General features: G+C 39.4%; 1 protein-coding gene across 2 annotated transcripts in view; it reads left to right on the top strand.

Moving 5' to 3' along the window:
• The window catches only part of USP49 (ubiquitin specific peptidase 49), a 91,407-nt gene that overhangs the window by 33,997 nt on the left and 37,015 nt on the right, over positions 1–20,395 (top strand). For both annotated transcript variants that reach the window (XM_055329943.1, XM_055329946.1), the window contains one exon: positions 782–855. The gene's annotated coding sequence lies outside the window, so the exon portion shown is untranslated. The remainder of the gene's footprint in view (positions 1–781; positions 856–20,395) is intronic.

Here is a 20,395-nt window from a genome sequence, read left to right as displayed (position 1 = left end):
GAGAGAGGCAGAGACACAGGCAGAGGGAGAAGCAGGCTCTATACAGGAAGCTTGATGTGGGACTTGATCCCGGAGACTCCAGGATCACACCCTGAGCTGAAGGTAGATGCTTAACCGCTGAGCCACCCAGGCGTCCCATGACCTAGCATTTTACCTACATTATTACTTAGTCCTTTTACCAGTGCCCTGAAGTATATTAGAAAACAATCTCAGACAAATAAACTTGCATAAGATCTTGTACTAGTAAGTGGACACCATGATGATAACTGGTCTTTGTTACTCTGCATCCTGTACTCTTGCCTTTCATGACACCAGAAACATGAGAATTCAGCAAGTTTCCCTAGGAGGTAAGCTTGAAATTTGCTTGCTAGGGACTTTATTTTTAATGACCATTTAAAGGATGTTCCATTTTCGTTTGTTCCTACTATAGTGATTTGTTTTATGTATCTGTAATTCTACCCCTTCCCATTCAAAAGTATATTGCAGTAGTTTAAATGATGTAAGTGGAACTGAGATGGCAAATATTTGGACATATGGAGTCTTATTAATAGTTGTCAGAATTAAGCTGAATTATAATTTCCCATTTTTCAAGATCACTATCACAATTATTGAAGTCATTACTCCTGAAATTAATAGCAGTTTCATAGGGCTTTTAAGCCTAAACTCCATGTAGCTGCATGTCCTAGGTACTGACCCTTTTTTGAATTTATAAATAAAATTCATGAAATTGCTTTTTTCTTGCTGTATATTAGCTCAACCTTATGGATTGTTTCCCCTATAGGTAATAGAGAAGAGGAAACCTAATCAATGGCAGTGGAATAATATGGAAGAAGATGGAAAAAACTTGTTTAATGGGTAAGAATAAAACTATAATAAAAAGGTTAATGAAAATTATTCTTAATAGTGTTATGTATGGCCAATCTGTAGCAAGTAGCCAAGGTTGGTATACCCTTCATGTGAGTGATCAGTTACTATATTTGTCTTATTCCCCTTCTGAACTTTTACCACCTTCTTTCTTCATACTGTTGTGAATTTCTCAGTTCTATGAGTTAACTTAAACTAAGAGAGGATACAGCCATATTTGAAGATAAAGGTAGGATCTGGAGATCAGGCACATATTAAAACAAGTCTAGGGTAGGTCTTGAAGCTTTGGTGGCTGGATTCTCTTTTTCCAAATACTACCAGCTGCTGTGATGTTAGGCTTATGGTGGCAGTCCTGCTTGTTTAGGCAAGAGCAGATTGTGTCCATGGAATTCCGCAGAAGGTCTGATAGAATGTGTGATTAAATTAATGAGATATAAAATGTTTTAATCCTACAAGTCCATACATTTTTATTGTCAATAATTCAAACATTATAGATAACCAAAACCCTCTACCTAAGTCTTAGCCCCTTCCCAGGGTATGTAAGTGTATGATATGTATTTGTGCAACCTTCTTCTTTGCCTAATTTTTCAAAACTTGGGTTTAGAAGCTGTGCTGTTTTTGACTAGCCATCATTAACTTGATATTTGGGCAACTTAATTTCTTAACAAACTTAATTCTTGGGTGTAAGTGGGGACCGTAAAATTCCTGTCTCATCGTGATGTTGAGGATTAGTTGGATAATACATCTAAAAAACTTGGAATAGGGGTCCCTGGGTGGCGCAGCGGTTTGGCGCCTGCCTTTGGCCCAGGGCGCGATCCTGGAGACCCGGGATCGAATCCCACGTCGGGCTCCCGGTGCATGGAGCCTGCTTCTCCCTCTGCCTGTGTCTCTGCCTCTCTCTCTCTCTCTCTCTCTGTGTGACTATCATAAATAAATAAATAAATAAATAAATAAATAAATAAATAAATAAATAAATAAATAAATAAATAATAAAATTAATAAAACTCTGCATCTTTAAAAAATAAAAAATAAAAAAAAAATAAAAAACTTGGAATAATGCCTGGAACATAGTAAGTGTTGAGTAAATGTTAACTATAATTTTGTTATGTATTCTAGTTAGCATTTTTATGTGCTAGCCCTCTACAGATTAATCTTTTTCTGATATAGTACAGGAGGTAAGTCATCTTGTAGAAGGTCAGCCCTAGAGGCAAGAATTTTAAATTTTTTCATGAAAATTTTCTTTCTGGCTTTAAGCTTTGATTCTTTCAGAGTCTGCTGCTAGGCTATGTGTGAGAACAGTTATACACCTTCAGCTCTTACTGCATATGTTGTGGTGTGTATGATGCTTACAGATATGCATGAACTACCTTCTGGCTGTGATAATTTTATCTTGCCCATAGAAGTATCTGTGTTAAAGCAGGTTGCATGATTCTCTTGTTTCTAGATAGGTATGTCAAATTTTGTTACGATTCCTTCAGTCTATGTTGACAGAAAAGTCTTCATTAAATTTCTTCTCTCTTGTTTCACAGAATTGTAATACTTATGAAAATGTCTTTGGTGTCTTTTCCATGACTTGTCAGCACTTTTTAGGTAGTGCAGACAATTACCTATTTTTAAGAAGGAAGGACACTAAGATAGTCATCTCTTCTTAATATTTTCCTTCTATATTGTCCTGGAACTTTATTAGATTATTATGAACTATTCTGTCTGCTGTGACTATCTTAGAAGACTAATATATAAAAATAGAAGTTAACATTTACTGAATACTTTTTATGTGGCAGGCACTTTTTGAAGTGTTTTACCCACTTATTCATTATCTCATGTAATCCCATCATCTACTTACAAGGCAGATACTGATATTAATCTTCATTTTAAAAGTTGAGGAAGCTGAGGCACAGATTAAGTAATTTGCCCAAAGTCAAAATTGCAAGTGGCAGATTTCAGATTCAAACCTAGATCCTCTTTTCCAGAGCCTATAACTGCTGGCCTAGTTAGTAAAACTCATATAAAGTTTGTTAAGGTGGGTGTAAATTTAAATAAGATGATAAAACCAAATATTTCCTGAACAAGTCACCATAACTAATCTGATTTTGCTTGCCTGTGGGAAGGAAAATTTGAAATCATGTCTCTTCTTAAGTATGGGAAAAATGACAATATGAGATGATTATCCATAAATAATTATTTGTCTTGGACCATCCTTAAATGAATACAGCTGTTTTGCTTCTTTATGAATCATTTGTAGTAGTTAGAAAATCACTTGCACCTAGCAAAGGACTAATATTAATATGTATGTATGTTTAAAAGGGATTAGAATGAGTTGATTTGTAGATTGCCAGTTAGCTGCTATTTGTAGAAACGTGCTCTCAGAAAGATTGAGCTGTGCAGCAGTTTGGAACTGATTAGTGATTGGAAATTGTTCTTTTGTCCTGTTAAATAATATTTGAATGACAGAAGAAAGTTATGCAAGGAAAGGAAGGGCAGGAGAGAGGTGACTTATGGATCTTATAATTAGCATGTCACTTAGAAGTAATGGTCTAAAAAGTCAATGTACATTAACAATCGACATTTGTCTAGGAACTGGAAAGAATTCTAATACATGGTTTTCATTCTGGGCTATATTTTGTTAGAATCGTTGGCTTTTCTTCACATAGCAATTCATTCTCCATTGAAATATGGTAAAGTACAAAGGATAAGCAACATTTACAATAACAACTACAGGGGCACCTGGGTGGCTCAGTGGTTGAGCATCTGCCTTTGGCTCAGGTCATTATCCTAGGGTCCTGGGATTGAGTCCTGCATTGGGCTCCCCACAGGGAGCCTGCTTCTCCCTGTCTCTCTCATGAATAAATAAATAAAATCTTAAAAAAAAAAAAAGAATAAAGTGTGGCCATATATGGTCAGCATGTTTTCCTTTCTCCTCTCCATCTTAACACCCATTTCCTGTTTGAGAATCCCTTCTAAATTTTTTTTTTTTTTTTTTTAATGATAGGCACATAGTGAGAGAGAGAGAGAGGCAGAGACACAGGCAGAGGGTGAAGCAGGCTCCATGCACCGGGAGCCCGACTTGGGATTCGATCTGGGGTCTCCAGGATCGCGCCCTGGGCCAAAGGCAGGCACCAAACCGCTGTGCCACCCGGGGATCCCGAGAATCCCTTCTAATTGTTGATCAAAGTTACAGCTTTTAGCATACATCTCTTTTACAACAGTGTCTTAAGGAGTGGTCTGGGAGCCCGTGAGACTCTTTCAGGAGTCAAAGCTATGTTCATAATAATACTAAAACATTACTTGCTTGCAAGTCTGTAGTGGAGTTTTCCAAAAACTGCGTGGTGTGTAACCAATTGAATACAGAAATAGGAGAATCTGGCTGTTTTCCTTAATTCAGACATTGAAAAGATTTGCAGAAATGCAAAAGAAGACCACTCTTCTCTAGATTTTCAGTGAGAAGTACTAAGGTTTGTTTCTATGTTAGAATGTAACCATGACCCCAGTCTGGGCCAGAAGGTCATGGTGCTCCTGTCTAGTAATTGAGTGGATTGTGAAAGGTCACAAGTAGTGCCTACCACACAACACCTCCGTGTACATTCTAGGGACATCCTGATAGGCTGAAGCTATGTCTCCTAGCCTAGAGAAGTGAGACTCATGCTCTTTTTTCATAATTGTGCTGGGGGGTATATTCCAGATTATGGAAGCTCTGGAAATCTGGAAAAAGGAGGGCTTCACTTTAAGTAGGAATACCATCCAACCTTTCCAGTGATCTCACTGATACGTGCCATATTTGGAGTGTTCTTTGTGTTGGTTGCTCCCTACTTTAGGAGGACCAGAAGGACCTTACAGGATAGCTGTTGTTTGTTTCGTTGTTTTGAGCATCTATGTTGCAGACAAGTTCTAGGGGCTGGAAGTAAGTCAGTAAGCAAAATAAAAACAAAAACACTTCTGTCCTCATGAAGCTGCCATTCCAGCTCTGGAATCCTTTGCTGTAGTCACACCTCCCTTTCCAGGACATTTCAGAATTGGCAATAGACGCTGTGATGCTCAAGCCTCTGTGTCTTGAGCACTGACTGATATTTCTCAGTGGCTGACTGCTGAGGATAAAGTGGAAACTGCTTGACATTTTGTGATGTTTTTAAGTTATTATTATTTAAAAGAAGTACCAAATGGTTTGGAATTTTTCAAATCATATATGAAACACTAGCCTATCTAGTTCACCTTATTGTGGCTGTTTTAATCTTATTTTGTTTTCAAGTTAGTGCCATTTTTGTTAAGAACCTTAACTTAAAAAAATTAAATACCAACTTATGTTAAATTTATTCTAATTGTTTTTCATTATTTGAAGAAAAATGTTCATACATGCATGAGATTTTCCTTGCCTGGTGTGTTGCTCCCAAGACCCTGTAATTTGTTTAATAGACTTTTGTACAGAAAGAGATTACTTGGCTCATTAGATTGAGTCACTTAATAATGACTTGAAGGTTAACTAATGCGGCCATCAGACTCCTGCTCACCGGCTGGACGTCTATCATATCACTAACTTCAGTCATTTCCAACTGCAGACGATTGGGAATACCATTAGAATATTAATGGAAAAAGAAACTGACATTCAAAATGTGAATGACCAAAAATTATCTCTAAAGATTATTTTAATTTTTAAGATACACTTTAATAGAAGCTCCTTTTTTTTTTTTTTAATTGGGCGGCATTGTGACCTTCCTTTTATTGAAGGTGTTAAAGGAGCTTTTTAATCAGAATACACCAAACAGCTGTTGTCTCTTCAGTGCTGCTACCTGCCAGGCTCCCAGTTTCCAGCTGTGCCTGGTGTTCCCAAGACCAGACTGTCTAGGGCTCAAATAAAATCCTGTCTTTCGGGATCCTTGGGTGGCGCAGCGGTTTGGCGCCTGCCTTTGGCCCAGGGCGCAATCCTGGAGACCTGGGATCGAATCCCACTTCGGGCTCCCGGTGCATGGAGCCTGCTTCTCCCTCTGCCTGTATCTCTGCTTCTCTCTCTCTCTCTCTCTCTGTGTGTGACTATCATAAATAAATTTTTTTAAAAAATCCTGTCTTTTGCCAGCAGGTAAGAATATAGTCTGCTGCTCAGGGCAGAGGTGGGGTAAACTGAGGGGTCCTTTCAACAGTGTCCAACCAACCTTTTTTTTTTTTTTTTTTTAGTAATCCCTTAAATCCCACTCCTTACCTCTACCTTCAGAGGTATGTGGAGCCTCTAATTTCCAGGCCTTTCCTGGTTCTGAAGTTCTAACCAACTTGCTTGCTTATTTCACCCTGGTGTGAACAGCATTTAAATTTTAGCATGCTCTTGTATATTACATTTCCCATTCCTCTGTTTGCTTTCCAGATTCCAAAATTTCGATACTTCTCATGTACTATTTTATTATCTCCCACTGTTTGTCTTTATGAATTGATGGCCTTCATTACCCTTTATATACTGATTTTACTGGGATTTTGAGAGGAAAGGAGATAAATGTGTATTCATTCTGCCATATTTTACTGGAAGCCTAGGTTTTAACATGTATTATCGAGTACATACAGCATCCTAGGAATTGTTAGACACTTGGTCTTTTCTCTAATTTAAAAATCCCTTCAGGGGCACTGGGTGGCTCAGTCAGTTAAGCATCTGCCTTTGGCTCAGGTCATGATCTCAGGCTTCTAGGATTGACCCCCCAGGTTGGGCTCCCTGCTCAGTGGGGAGTCTGCTTTTCTCTCTCCGTCCCCTTCCCCCTGCTCATGCTCACTCTCTCTCTCTCTCTCTCTCTGTCTCTCTTTGCTCACCCTCTCAAGTAAATAAATAAAATCCTTAAAAAAAAAATCCCTTCAAGTTCTATTGAGTTTAGACTATTCATTCACATTAGTGCTATTCACCTATTATTTTTTGAGTACTTTCTATATGCTAGGCACTATGACATAAACTATTTCATACGATCAGCACATCCATTCTAAGGCATATAAATATCATACCTCATTTTAATGATTTTGGAAACAAATTTAAAGTTACAGGCCCAGTAAAAGGTAATGGTGGGTTTGAGATAGTCTTTTAAAACAAATGAGCTTTCTGTGTATCAGCTATCTCTAAGATATTAGATAGATGACCATTGTGGATATATATATATATTTTTTAATGTAAGCTCTGCTTGAACTTACAACCCTAAGATCAAGAGTCCCATGCTTTGCCAACTGAGCCAACCAGGCACCCCAACCATTGTGGATTTTTGAGCAGGGGTATACAGTATAGGATGAAAATGCTGCTTTTGCTTAATACTATGATAATATTTAATGTATATAGTAGTTCTAAAAAGATAGGAGGCATCAAGATCAATTAGCACTTAAAGCTGTAATGAATGGCCCACAGCGTTAAGGGCCTAGATTTGGGGGGAGAGAGCAATAGCAATGAGGAAGGTAATTAGGTTTAAGAAATGCGTGTGCACATGTGCACACCTGTGTATGTGCATGCGTGTGGGGGGGGGAGGGCGTGGGGAGATGGCATTTGAATCCATTCTTTTTTTTTTTTAAGATTTTATTTATTCATTCATGAGAAACAGAGAGAGAGAGAGAGGCAGAGACACAGGTGGAGGGAGAAGCAGGCTCCATGCAGGGAGCCTAATGTGTGGGACTCCATCCTGGGTCCCCAGGATCACACCCTGGGCCTGAAGGCCGCGCTAAACCGCTGAGCCACCCCGGTTGCCCTGAATCCATTCTCTTAAATGAGCTGCTATAACAAAGAACTTAGCCCTGAGCCTAGTACTCTGGTTTCTGAATGTGATTAGTAGGCTTTGGTAACCACCTTGACTGTGACATGATGAAGGAGTTAAAGAGAATGTCAAGTTTTCAAGTCAGGTGAATAGGGGTGCCATATCTAGTACTGAGGTAAGGTGGGAAGAAGCGCAAGGGGATATTAGTAAATTTGAACATTACATGTGAATGTCTTGGTTTCTTGGAAATACGAACATCTGACATGTTTTCTGTATTCCTTTCTTTGTTTTTTGGCATTTCTCTGAATGTCCTATAATAATACCATACACTATTACAGAAAGCTGACTTCATTCAGTCACATGATTTCTTAATAGTTACCCATATTTTTGAGCTACTCTTTAGTATTTTTATATCTGTAATTTGAAGGCCATTTTTTTTTTCCTTTTTGGAACCAAGTACTCTGATTTCATCAGCACAGAAAGTGTTTTTACAAATCAATTCTTAAAGACCAGGAACCGAATGTAAAAGACATGAATGGACAGTTCAGATAAAGAGAAAAAAAGATTGATAGTCACCATAATTAAAGGCACACAAAATATGTGTGTGTGTGTGTGTATATAATTTTTCAAATGTGAGATGGAAAATAATTTAAAGATGTGTCAATCCCGTACTGGGGAAACATGAATTCTCAAATATTGCTACTGGGAGGTGAGGGAAGGAGTGTAAATCAGTGCAGCCTTTTTGTGGTTCAATGGTTGAGCATCTGCCTTTCAGCTCAGGTCATGATCCTGGAGTCCTGGGTTTGAGTCCCACTTGGGGCTCCCCGCAGGGAGCCTGCTTCTCCCTCTGCCTGGGTCTCTGCCTCTCTCTGTCTCTCATGAATAAATAAATAAATAAAATCTTTTAAAAACAAATAAAATTTAAAGGTATGTATTCCTTGTCACAGCAATTCATCTTCTGTAAATTATCTCATAGACACTTGCATAAGTGTGTCATGATAGATGTCAAAGAGTACATGTGGCACATTGTTTGAAAATAGCATAATTCTTCATTTGTAGAGGAGTTAGTTAAATGAATTAGGCCATCCATGTCATAGAACATGGTATATAGTCTTTAAAAAAGAGTGAGATAGGGATCCCTGGGTGGCGCAGCGGTTTGGCGCCTGCCTTTGGCCCAGGGCGCGATCCTGGAGACCCGGGATCGAATCCCACGTCGGGCTCCCGGTGCATGGAGCCTGCTTCTCCCTCTGCCTGTGTCTCTGCCTCTCTCTCTCTCACTGTGTGCCTATCATAAATAAATAAAATAAAATAAAAATTTTTTTTAAAAAAAAGAGTGAGATAAAGCTAGATGTATGGGAAAACATCCAAGGTATCTTAAAGTTAAAAAAAAAAAAAAAAAAGAAAGATGTAGAGGTGCCTGGGTGGCTCAGTTGGTTAAATGTCTGCCTTCAGCTCCGGTCATCTTAGGATCATGGGATGGAGCCCTGCACAGGGTTCCCTGCTCAGTGGGGAGCCCATCCCCCCTTCCACTTGTGCTCTTTCTCTCTCGCTCAAATAAATAATATTTTTTTAAAAAGATGTAGAATAATGTGTATGATAAAGTCAAACATGTTTCTAAATGCATAAAATATTCTGGAAATGTGCTGCAGAAGGATACTCAGTTAACAGTAGTTACCTCTAGAGAGGCAACCAGGGATAGAAAGCAGAGGGAGAGCTGTACTCTTGCAGTTTTATATTCTCTACACATCTTAGTTTTATTTTTTCAAGTGTATAAAATTAATAGGAAAAAACAGGACTCCAGTTGTCCTTTGCTAGACTTTTTTTTTTTTTAAGCAAACTCTACCCTGAACATAAGGCTTGAACTCCCCACCCCAAGATCAAGAATCACAGGCTCTACTGACTGAGCCAGCCTCGTGCCCCTCCTTTGCTAAACTTATAATAAACCCTGGGATGCCTGGGTGGCTCAGTTGGTTGGGCATCCAGCTCTTGATCTCAGCTCAGGTCTTGATTTCAGGGTCATGGGTTCAGGTGCCGTGCTGGGCTCAGTGCTAGGCATGGAGCCTACCTAAAAAAGCAAAAAATTATAATGAACCTTGCTTTCCATAATTAAAAAAAATTATTATAGAAAATTTCAAACTTTGGGTGCCTGGGTGGCTCAGTTGGTTAAGCATCTGCCTTCAGCTCAGGTCATGATCAGGTCTTAGGATCCTATTCAGTGGGGAGCCTGTTTTTCCCTCTCCCTCTGCCGCTCCCCCCGAGTGTGCTTGCACACTCTCACACTCTCTCTCTCACTCTCTGTCAAATAAGTGGATAAAATCTTTAAAAAAAAAAAAAAAAAGAAAATTTCAAACTTTATCTATACCCCTTCTCTCTTCCTTACCCTACTCCTGGGTTCTTTTGAAACAAATCCTAGACATCATATGATTTCATCTATAAATAGTTTTTAATGTGCCTCTAAAAGATAAGAATTAGGGCAACCTGGGTGGCTCAGTGGTTTAGCGCTGCCTTTGGCGTGGGCTGTGATCCTGGAGACCTGGGATCGAGTTTCGAGTTCCAGGTTGGGTTCCCTGCGTGGAGCCTGCTTCTCCCTCTGCCTTTGTCTCTGCCTCTCTTGCACGCACTCTGGGTCTCTCATGAATAAATTTGAAAAAATAAAAGTTAAGAATTATTTTTTATAAACATTACCACAGTAATTATCATGCATGTATTGGCAGTAATTCCTTGATATCACCAAATGCATTAGTCAGTGTACAAATCTCCCCAATTATTTCTTTTTTTAAAATAGTTTGCTCATTTGATCAGGATCTAAATAAAGTTCAAACATTGCAGTTAGCTGATAGTATCACTCTTGCTTCCCTCCACTCTTTTTCTTTGAAACATCTTTTTTAAAAGATTTTATTTATTAGAGAGCATGCACGAAGAGAGGGTGCTTGTGCATGCACATGCAAGGGGAGGGAGTGGGAGAAGCAGACTCCCCACTAAGCGGGGAGCCCTGATTTGGGGCTCAATCCCAGGACCCTGGGATCATGACCTGAGCCAGAGGCAGGCGCTTACACAGCCAAGCCACCCAGGTGCCCCTCTTTGAAACCTCTTTGTCCTAAACAGTGTATGTTCTCTTTCATTTGGGGAATATAAATAATAGTGAAAGGGAATATAAGGGAAGGGAGAAGAAATGTGTGGCAAATATCAGAAAGGGAGACAGAACATAAAGACTCCTAACTCTGGGAAACGAACTAGGGGTGGTGGAAGGGGAGGAGGGTGGGGGGTGGGGATGAATGGGTGACGGGCACTGAGGGGGACACTTGACGGGATGAGCACTGGGTATTATTCTGTATGTTGGTAAATTGAACACCAATAAAAAATTAATTTATTAAAAAAAAAGAAACCTCTTTGTCCTATTTGAGTCATTTGTCCTGTCAAATTTCCTTCAGCCTAAATATTGATGACTGTATCCCAGTGTTAGTTAACTATTATTAGATTGTTTACTGTGTTGTCTGTAAATGAGTAGTTAAATCCAGAGACAAATTAGATTCATGTTCTATTTTTTCAGGAAGAATTCTCTTTTTTTCTTTTTTTAAGATTTTATTTATTTATTTATTCATGAGACACACACACACACACACACAGAGACACAGGCAGAGGGAGAAGCAGGCTTCATGATGCAGGGAGCCTGACGCGGGACTCGATCCCGGGACTCCAGGATCAGGCCCTGGGCCGAAGGCAGGCGCTAAACCACTTAGCCACCTGGGCTGCCTTTTTTTTTTTTTTTAATTGGAGCTCAATTTGCCGACATATAGCATATCACCCAGTGATTTTTCCATTTCAGGAAGAATTCTTAGTGAGTGTCAGTATATATTTCCATCACGAGGTACATAATGTCTGGTTGTCTTTTTTTTTTTTTTTTTTAAGATTTATTTATTAGAGGGCAGCCCGGGTAGCTCAGCGGTTTAGCGCCGCCTTCAGCCCAGGGTGTGATCCTGGAGACCTGGGATCAAGTCCCACATCAGGCTCCCTGCATGGAGCCTGCTTCTCCCTCTGCCTGTGTCCCTGCCTCTCTCTCTCCCCTCTCTGTGTTTCTCATGAATAAATAAATAAAATCTTAAAAAAAAAAAGATTTATTTATTAGTGCAAGCTGAGAGAGGGGCAGACAGAGAGGAAGAGAATCTCAAGCAGACTTCCTGCTGAACACGGAGACCAGTGTGGGAGCTCAATAACGTGACCCTGAGATCATGATCTGAGCTGAAACCAAGAGACAGATGCTCAACTGACTGAGCCGCCTAGGCACCCCTGTCTGGTTATCTTTTTGGTGTGTGATATCAGTAGCCACTGATGATGATTGCCTAGGCCCACTAATTCGTAAGAGTCTTCCATAAATGGAACTATTAGCTAGTGGCCAATATATTAAGTATCCTAAGTATATAATATTTGGATATAGGTTATTTTAAATACTTTCTAAATTTTTATATTGTCTGCAGCTGTTGCTGCAGCACACCATTGGTGTGCCAGTTTATCTTTGAACCCTTTTATCATGGTATAAAGTCTTCTATTTGATCAGATGTATCATTATGTTTTTTTAAACCCCAATTAAAAAGTTACTTTTGTGGTGCCTGGATGGCTCAGTTGGTTGAACATCTGCCTTCGGCTTAGGTCATGATCCCAGGATCCTGGGATCAAGCCCTGTGTCTGGCTCCTTGCTCAGCTTGGGGTCTGCTTCTCCCTCTCTCCCTGACCCTCCCCTCTGCTTGTGTTCTTCTTCTTCTTTTTTTTTTTTTAAAGATTTTATTTATTTATTCATGAGAGACAGAGAGAGAGAGAGAGAGAGGCACAGACACAAGCAGAGGAAGAAGCAGGCTCCATGCAAGGAGCCCTATGTGGGACTCGATCCCGGGTCTCCAGGATCACACCCTGGGCCAAAAGCGGTGCTAAACCGCTGAGCCACCTGGGCTGCTCTCTGCTTGTGTTCTTGTTCACTTTTACTCTCAAATGAAAAAATAAAAAATATTTTAGAAAAAAGTTACTTTTAGTTTTTCAGTTTTCTTCTGGATATTTTTCTCCCTCCTGAGTGTATGTAAAAGGAATCTCAGATATGACTACTAATAATTTGCCAAGGAGAAGACCAGATTAGAAAGTTGTTTGTTCATTTATTCAGTCTTTCATTCAACAAAGTTTATTAAGTATCTGCTATGTTCGTGGTACCATGTCCGCCTCATGTTGATTATAGTTGTGATATAGTCCATCAAACAGGCAATCGCAGTGCAACATGGATGGAGATGCTGAGTAGCGAGAGGCACGTGTGTGTGCTCCAGAGCACACAAAAGGTTCCCCTAACTCAGTCTTAAGAGAGTGGGAGGTTTCCTGGAGGAAGGATAAGTAAGCGGCAGACCAAAGAAAGAGTGAGTAGCCAGGGGAATGATGAAAACATTATAGGGGAGGGAGCAGCTTGTGGAAAGGCCTAGAAGTGATAGTAAGCTGTTCCATAGGGGACCTAAAAATAATTTAGAATTATGGGAGCATAGCTGTGGTGTGAGGGAAGTGGGATGGGCTAGAGAGGAGCAGGACCAGAGATTTAATGAGCCATAGTGAGGTTGGGCTTTATCCCCAAAGCAGCAAGGGTAACATAGTTAGGTTTCAGGCTGAAGGCAGGAAGGCTTATTAAAAAGCAGTGGCAGTACTGTGAGCTAGAACCGACAGTGGTTTGAATTAGGTTAGAGGCATTGGAGATGGAAGTAGTCTTGTTCATTCTTTCAGAAAATACTTACTAAGCATCTGTTTCTTGGTATGTGCTGTTCCAGGCACTTGGGAGTCAGCAGTGACTAAAATAGAACTCCCTGCACTCATGGAGCTTACACTCCAGTGGGGAGAAAGACAATAAATAAATACACACACACACACACACACACATACATACACACACAGTGCTTACCTGGTAATAATTGCCTGGGAGAAGGATAAATTAGGAAGAGGGATGAGGATAGGGGAGTATCGTGTGGGGAACAATTTTTTTTTTTTGAGTGACCAATGAAAGCTTCACCAAGAAGGCAACATTTGAGCATGTACTAGAATGAAGTAAGGAAGCAATCTATGCGGATATCTGAGGGAAGAGCATTTGAAGCAGCAGAAACAGTATTGTACATGTCTTGGGATCAGAGAGTACCAGGTATGTTGGAGGAACAGTGAGGAGGCCAATGGTTAAAGAGAAATATGTGAGTGAGAGAATAATGGGAGCTGGGCCAGAGAGATAGTTTATTGGTCATTGTGAAGTTGTGATGAAATAGAGTCAAGATTCAAATGGAAGAATCAGTAGGATTTGGAGATTGACTGGATATGGGTAGTGGAAAGGAGGAAGGGGAGAGGGAACATAGTGATCTTGTAACATGAATATTTTGACTTCATTTAAGAGAATAAAGCAGCTGGAGCAGATAAGCTTAGATACCTATTATCATGCAAATCTCTTTTTTTATTACAACATTGGGGAAGAGGTAATATTGATTACATCCATTATGAAGGGAAAAAGTCTCTCACCATACAATGGTTTTTCCTTTGGTTTTGGTAGTTCTCCAATTAGGGACAGACTTGACTGCTCAGCAGCCAGGAGAATGTCTGAGTAATAGAGCAGCAGGGCTAGGCTAGATATGGATGGAGCCCTTAGGATACTGCAAACTGCCCCCAACACATTACCACATCCTATATACACAGACGCACACACATCCCATTTGCATTTTGCTCTTCTTTGCAGGCTTTAAGATCTCTGCTAAATTCCTAGTTGACATTAACCTAATTCAGTGGTATTGCAGCTGCTTCTACTGAGAGATAAGTCATTATGATTTTGTGTCTGTACTAAGCATGGTTTTAGGAAATGCATCCATCCATTAAATCCTCATTTACTGATGATCTGCATAAGTCTCCATTCGGTGCCTGGATGACAAAGAGGACAATGACATTGTTATTGTGCCAGGTCTCAAGGACTTCAGAATCTAATATGGTGGACAAAGGAAATCCAGGCTCACAGGTAGGCATGTGATAATATTGGATGTGAAGAAGGTATCATGGGGAGGGTTCCTTAAGCTTTAGGCTAAGGGAGGCAGACTTCGCAAAGATGAGGATAACTTCTAAATCCGTGGAATTTTCATGTGCTGTGTAATCTGTGTGGAACACTCCCTTCTCCTTCTGTCCTTCTTTCCAAGTCCCTCAGACCCATCTTCCTGAGGAAGGCTTTGTTTGTAGGTGCTTGTACAACCTTGTTCTTTCCCAGTATTCTGTAGACTATAATAGCCAGAAAGAAACAACTATAGGGTCAGTTAACAGAAAGCAAATAGTATAAGCAGGTTCATGTGTAGTTGATTTTATATTAATTCATAATTTAAATTAGTAATACTGTTAAATAAAGGGAACTATATACAGTGGCTTCTGGGGCACTTGGGTGGCGTAGTTGGTTCAGCATCTGCCTTGACTGAGGTTTATGATCCCAGGGTCCTGGGATCAAGCCCCGTGTCCAGCTCCCTGCTCAGCAGTGAGCCTGCTCCCCACTCCACCCTCCCTGCTTGTGCGTGCAGGCATGTGCCCACATGCACTTTCTCTCTCTCAAATAAATAAATAAAATATTTACAAAAAATACAGTGGCTTCTATCCTGTAGAACAGCATTACTTAAACTTACGACATTTGTATACCACTGTCATGATTTTTGTCACACATAGGTAAAATTTGTAGTTACTTAATATTTTTCTTTAAGCCAAGTTACTTTCTTTTTTGTTTGTTTTTAAGATTTTATTTATTTGAGAGCAAGAGAGAAAGAAAGCACAAGCAGTGGGGAGGGGCAGAGGGAGAGGAAGAAACTGATTCCTGGCTCAGCATGAAGCCTGACCTGTGACTTGATCCCCCGGGACTTGATCCTGGTACCCTGAGGTCATGACCTGAACTGAAGGCAGACACTTAACCAACTGAACCACGCAGTCGCCCCTACTTTATTTTTTTCCTAACTTCAAAGCTTACTTGAACCTCATCTAAAAAAATATTTGTGGAATTAAGGATTTTCTATTATTTTATGAGAAATTGTGATTTTTATATAACACTCCACTAGTATATACACTCCATCCCGTATATCCACCCAGTCTCTCCCGCTGAATGCAGCTAAAAACTTGGGTAGAACACATAGAATAGCAACTCAAGGACTCTGAGAAATCAGCAGTAGCAGGTAGATTAGAGAAGACCAGGATTTGAATTAACCACCATCCAGCTGGGAGTTTCCCTTTTTATTTCTCGTGTTCCCTGCCTGGACTTTGTGCAGCCCAAACCTGGAAGTGGGTGCTAGGATAAACCCTCTAGTTCTGACTCAAGTGGAAAAGGAGACTCCTAGCACTAAGAGAGAGTGGTAGAAACTGCCCCCTTTAAAAGTTTTTCTATCATTCTCTCGTGCCCCAACCCCCAGGAAATCTTGTGTTGGTGCTGGCCATGTCAGCAACAGGGGCTTACAGATGCCTAAAATTCTAAAGGAGGGGAACCTTTCCCTCCATTTGGAGAAGCTATAGACCTAAAAATGTGGGGTGAACTCCCATTACTTTTTTCCTTTCTCTGTTTTTCTGCTGCCTAGCTCCCAAATTATGTGGTAGAATGAGATAACAAAAGCCCCAGATTTCTGGCTGCAAGACAGGAAAGGGGAGCTCCAAGAGCCTGAGAGGTACCTAGAAGACAGTGGAGAGGGAGGAGCTCAGGAAAGTAACCCCATAAGGTCGTTTGTGATCTCCTGGGCGCACCCCCAATTGTCACATGCATGAAGCTATTCCCAAACAGCCGACTTTTGAGTATTGAGCTATGAGAATTCCTGTCTAGGTCCTAGACTGGCCACTGGGTTGCGCTCCTGCCAGATATATCTGAATAGTTTTGCAAAGGCTTTGAATGTGGAAATGACATTTAAGTCATACACTGCAGAAGGTTGGTTGGAACTTGGGACCAGAATCCAACCAGGCTGCTAAAGTAAAAATATCAACATTTTCCATAGGGTATAAACAAGATGCAGAGTCTCACAATATTGAAAATGTTTAGGGTATAATATAAAATTATTTAGCCTACAAAAAAAGCCCCAGGAAAATCTCAACTAATGTGAGAGAGATGACCAATAGATGGCCACACTAAGATGATACTTCTACTCTACGTGTGCATTATGCCCTTCCATTAAATTTGATTGGCAAGCATTGGCCACATGCCTGCTGCTGGCCTAGTGACCATTGATTGCCAGGGAGTACCATGCACAAATGGGCTGACACTTCTCAGGGCCCACCTCTGGATAATGCTGAGGTCATCAACTTCTGAAGCACATGGCCCTATGGAGGCAAAGTGGCTACTCAGAGAAAAAAACAAAAATTCTCACTTCTAGACTTTAAAAACACTTACCTAAGTAGGGTTCTCAGATTTCTAAGAGACTTTTCTTCACTGAGGTACAAAGAGGATTGAAAAGAGAGAACCTGTCAGATGTCAATAAAATTTTATTAAGCCCATTATGTATTTTCCCTTTGTATATGATTCTGTTTTTATTTTTTAGGCAAATGGGTAAATATGCTTCAAGGCCAACCATTATTTTAGCACTGAAATAAATAACCAGTTGAAGGATGCAGATGTAGGGAGCCACACTTTAGCTTTAGCTTTTGTAGCTGAAGATGACAGCCACTGACCAGTAATTGCCATCTCCTTAGCAGGTCCCCACCAGCTGCCCATACTGGTCAGGGATTCATAGCTGCATACTCCATGTACTAAGTTTGGCACAGTTTGCACCTGCTCTCCTCTCTTCAGAAAGAAATATTCCAGGTGCTCATCCATGCTCCCTAGGTTGATCTGTCACTATGATTTCTCTGAGTTCCCAGCGGTGCTATATCATTTGAAGTTTTGCGTTAGTGTGTCTTCAAAGTGTTTCTTTTTCCAATTCTGCTTGAATTATCTCTGTTCAGCTCATCACACACCAGCTACTTAGGAATGCAAAGCAGAGAATTTTAGAAAGCATGCTTGAGAGAGAGGCTACTGAAAGTGGCGGAGCTTATTAATATTACAAGTTCTTAAAGCCTTAAGTGTGTCAAGCTTCAATTTATGCAGGCAAAAAGGGGTCAGAATGAAGATAGTTTTAAATTGTAAACAAACTTATAGCAGTAAAATGGCAGGATCAGATTTTGAGGGACAAACTAGTTGGATTCTACTTGAAGAGGTAACTAATAAATGCTCAGAATAATAATTTGCCCCAAAATACCTCTGCATTACCTTTATAATATTTGGCCAAAGGGAAAGGGGAGTATGTGGGAATCGAGTGAAAGATTTTAGTAGAGAGCAGGCTATCATAGTCCACACTTGGTTGGCAGCGTCCGCTTGTGATCTGGAGCAAGTCACAGGATTACTCTCTATGTTGACAGCCATTTCTAGAGTTCTAACTCTGTGCCAGGCATTTTACATATTAACTCATTTAATCCTTAGGAAAACCCTACGAAGTAGAAACTATTATTGTTCTCATATTTTGTATAAGGAAATTAAGACCCAAAGAGATGATTTGCCCAAGGCCATAGATAACTAATAAGGACAGAGCTTGAATTCCCACCCAGGCAGCTTGGCCTGACCTTTCAGCATTATGTTATATTGCCTCTCTATTTATACATGCCATGTGAAAAATATCTACCAAACTATTTTTCAGAGTTATGGGAAGCAGAAAATGAAATAATAAAAGTACTTTTAATAAAGAATAGTACTCTCCAAAAGAAAACAATAGCATAATAACCCAACACCCATGCTGGCAATTACTATAAGAAGCCTATTTCTAGAGAACTATAACATTTTAGAATCAGAGTCATAAGGTTAAAAGGCTCTCCAAAGCTTTGTATTAAGAGAACTTTATCTAAAACAGTGGTTCTCAGATTTTAAAAAATTCACAGATCTGTAAAATACACATCTGCATGTGCATGCACACACACACACCAACACACCAACCCAAACTACCATCTGTTATCATTACCATTACAAAAAGGGCATTAAAAAAAGGGCATTTAACACCAAGAATGCTGTGAGATATAATCTCCTAATAAAGAACAGTTTCCTAAGAAGAAAGCAAATAGCAATTTTACCCTAGCCAAAGAGATTATTGGTCTGAAGATTAGTAGTTGGGGAATTCATTCATCTGAACTGGTAGGTGTAGATCCTAATGGTTTAGAAGAAAAATTACCTTGGGGTAGAGTGATTTCCCAAATGATGTTTTGATCGTATTAATTAGAAGCATGTTCAGGTAATACTAGTATTTATCCTGCTTCTTAGTAAGTTTTTGGTGTTTGTGTTGGCAACCTGGGATGCCTTTACCTATCTAGGTTTTATGTGTTTGTTCCTTATCTTCCGTATGAGACTGTAAACTCTGAAGTCATGAGTCTTATTTGTGTTGAACAAATATTATAATGCTTTTTGATTTTGGTTTTTTTTTTGATGAGGTAAAAAATATATGAAATTTACCATCTTAACCATTTTTAAGTGTATATTTAGTGTGAGGCATATTTGCATTGTTGTGAAACAGATCTCCAGAATTTTTTCATCTTGCAGATCTAAAACTTTGTACCCAGTAAGCAACAACTCCTCTTTTCACTCTTTCCCAAACACCTGGTAACCACCATTATGCTTTCTGTTTCTATGACTTTGATAGATCCTTTAGATGGAATCATACAGTATTTGTCTTTTTTGTGACTGGCTTATCTCACTTAGCCTTAATCCTCAAGATTAGTCCATATCATAGCATGTGTTAGAATATCTTCCTTTATGAGGCTAATATTCCATTGTGTGTATATACTATAGTTTATCTATACATCTGTCAGTGGACATTCCTCTGATTAGTGATGTTGAGTGTCTTTTCAGATTCTTGTTAGCCATTTATTTGTATATATCATCTTTGGAGAAATGTCTATCCAAGTACTTTTGCCCATTTTGTAATTGGGTTGATTTTTTTGTTGTTGAATTATAGGAGTTCTTATATAGACTGACATATCCCTAATCAAATATGTGATTTGCAAGTATTTTTCTCATTCTGTAGGTTTTTTCACTCTGTTGATTGTGTCCTTTGATGCACAAAAATTTTTAAGTTTGATGTATTCCTGTTTGTCTATTTTTGCTTTTGTTGCCTGTGCTTTTGGTGTCATATCTAAGAAATCATTTCCAAGTCCAATGCTATGAAGCTTTTCCCCTATATACTAGGAGTGGTATAGTTTTAGGTTTTTAATCCATTTTGAGTTAATTTTTGTCTGTGGTATAAGATAAAGATCTAACTTCATTCCTTTGCATGTGGATATCCAGTTTTCCCAGTATCATTTGTTGAAGAGACTATCCTTTCCTCATGGAGTGATCTTAGCATACTTGTCAAAGATCATTTGACCATAAAACAAGGGTTTATTTCTGGGCTCTCTGTCCTAATCTGTTGGTCTATTTGTCTTTATAACAGTACGACACTGTTTTGATTACTGAAGCTTTGTAACAGTTTGAAATGAGAAAGTATGAATCCTCCAACTTTGTTCTTTTTGAAAATCATTTTGGTTTTCTGGAGTTCCTTGATTCCATATGAATTTTAGGATGATATTTCTGCCAAAAATGCCATTGGGTTTTGATAAGGATTTTGTTGAATCTGTAGATCACTTTGGGTAGTGTGGACATCTTAACAATATTGTTTTCTAATGAATATGATATGTCTTCTCATGTATTTGTGTCTATTCCAATAAAACTATTTGGTCTTGGGCTTTTCTGTTTTGGGAGGTTGTTTGTTTTTATTGATGTATAGTTGGCATACAATATTACATCAGTTTAGGTATACAGCATAGTGATTCAACAAGTC

Source organism: Nyctereutes procyonoides, unplaced genomic scaffold, assembly GCF_905146905.1.
Source record: "Nyctereutes procyonoides isolate TBG_1078 unplaced genomic scaffold, NYPRO_anot_genome, whole genome shotgun sequence".
NCBI classification, from domain to species: Eukaryota; Metazoa; Chordata; class Mammalia; order Carnivora; family Canidae; genus Nyctereutes; species Nyctereutes procyonoides.
Note: the sequence above shows the minus strand (reverse complement) of the source record. Positions and strands in the feature narration are given on the sequence as shown.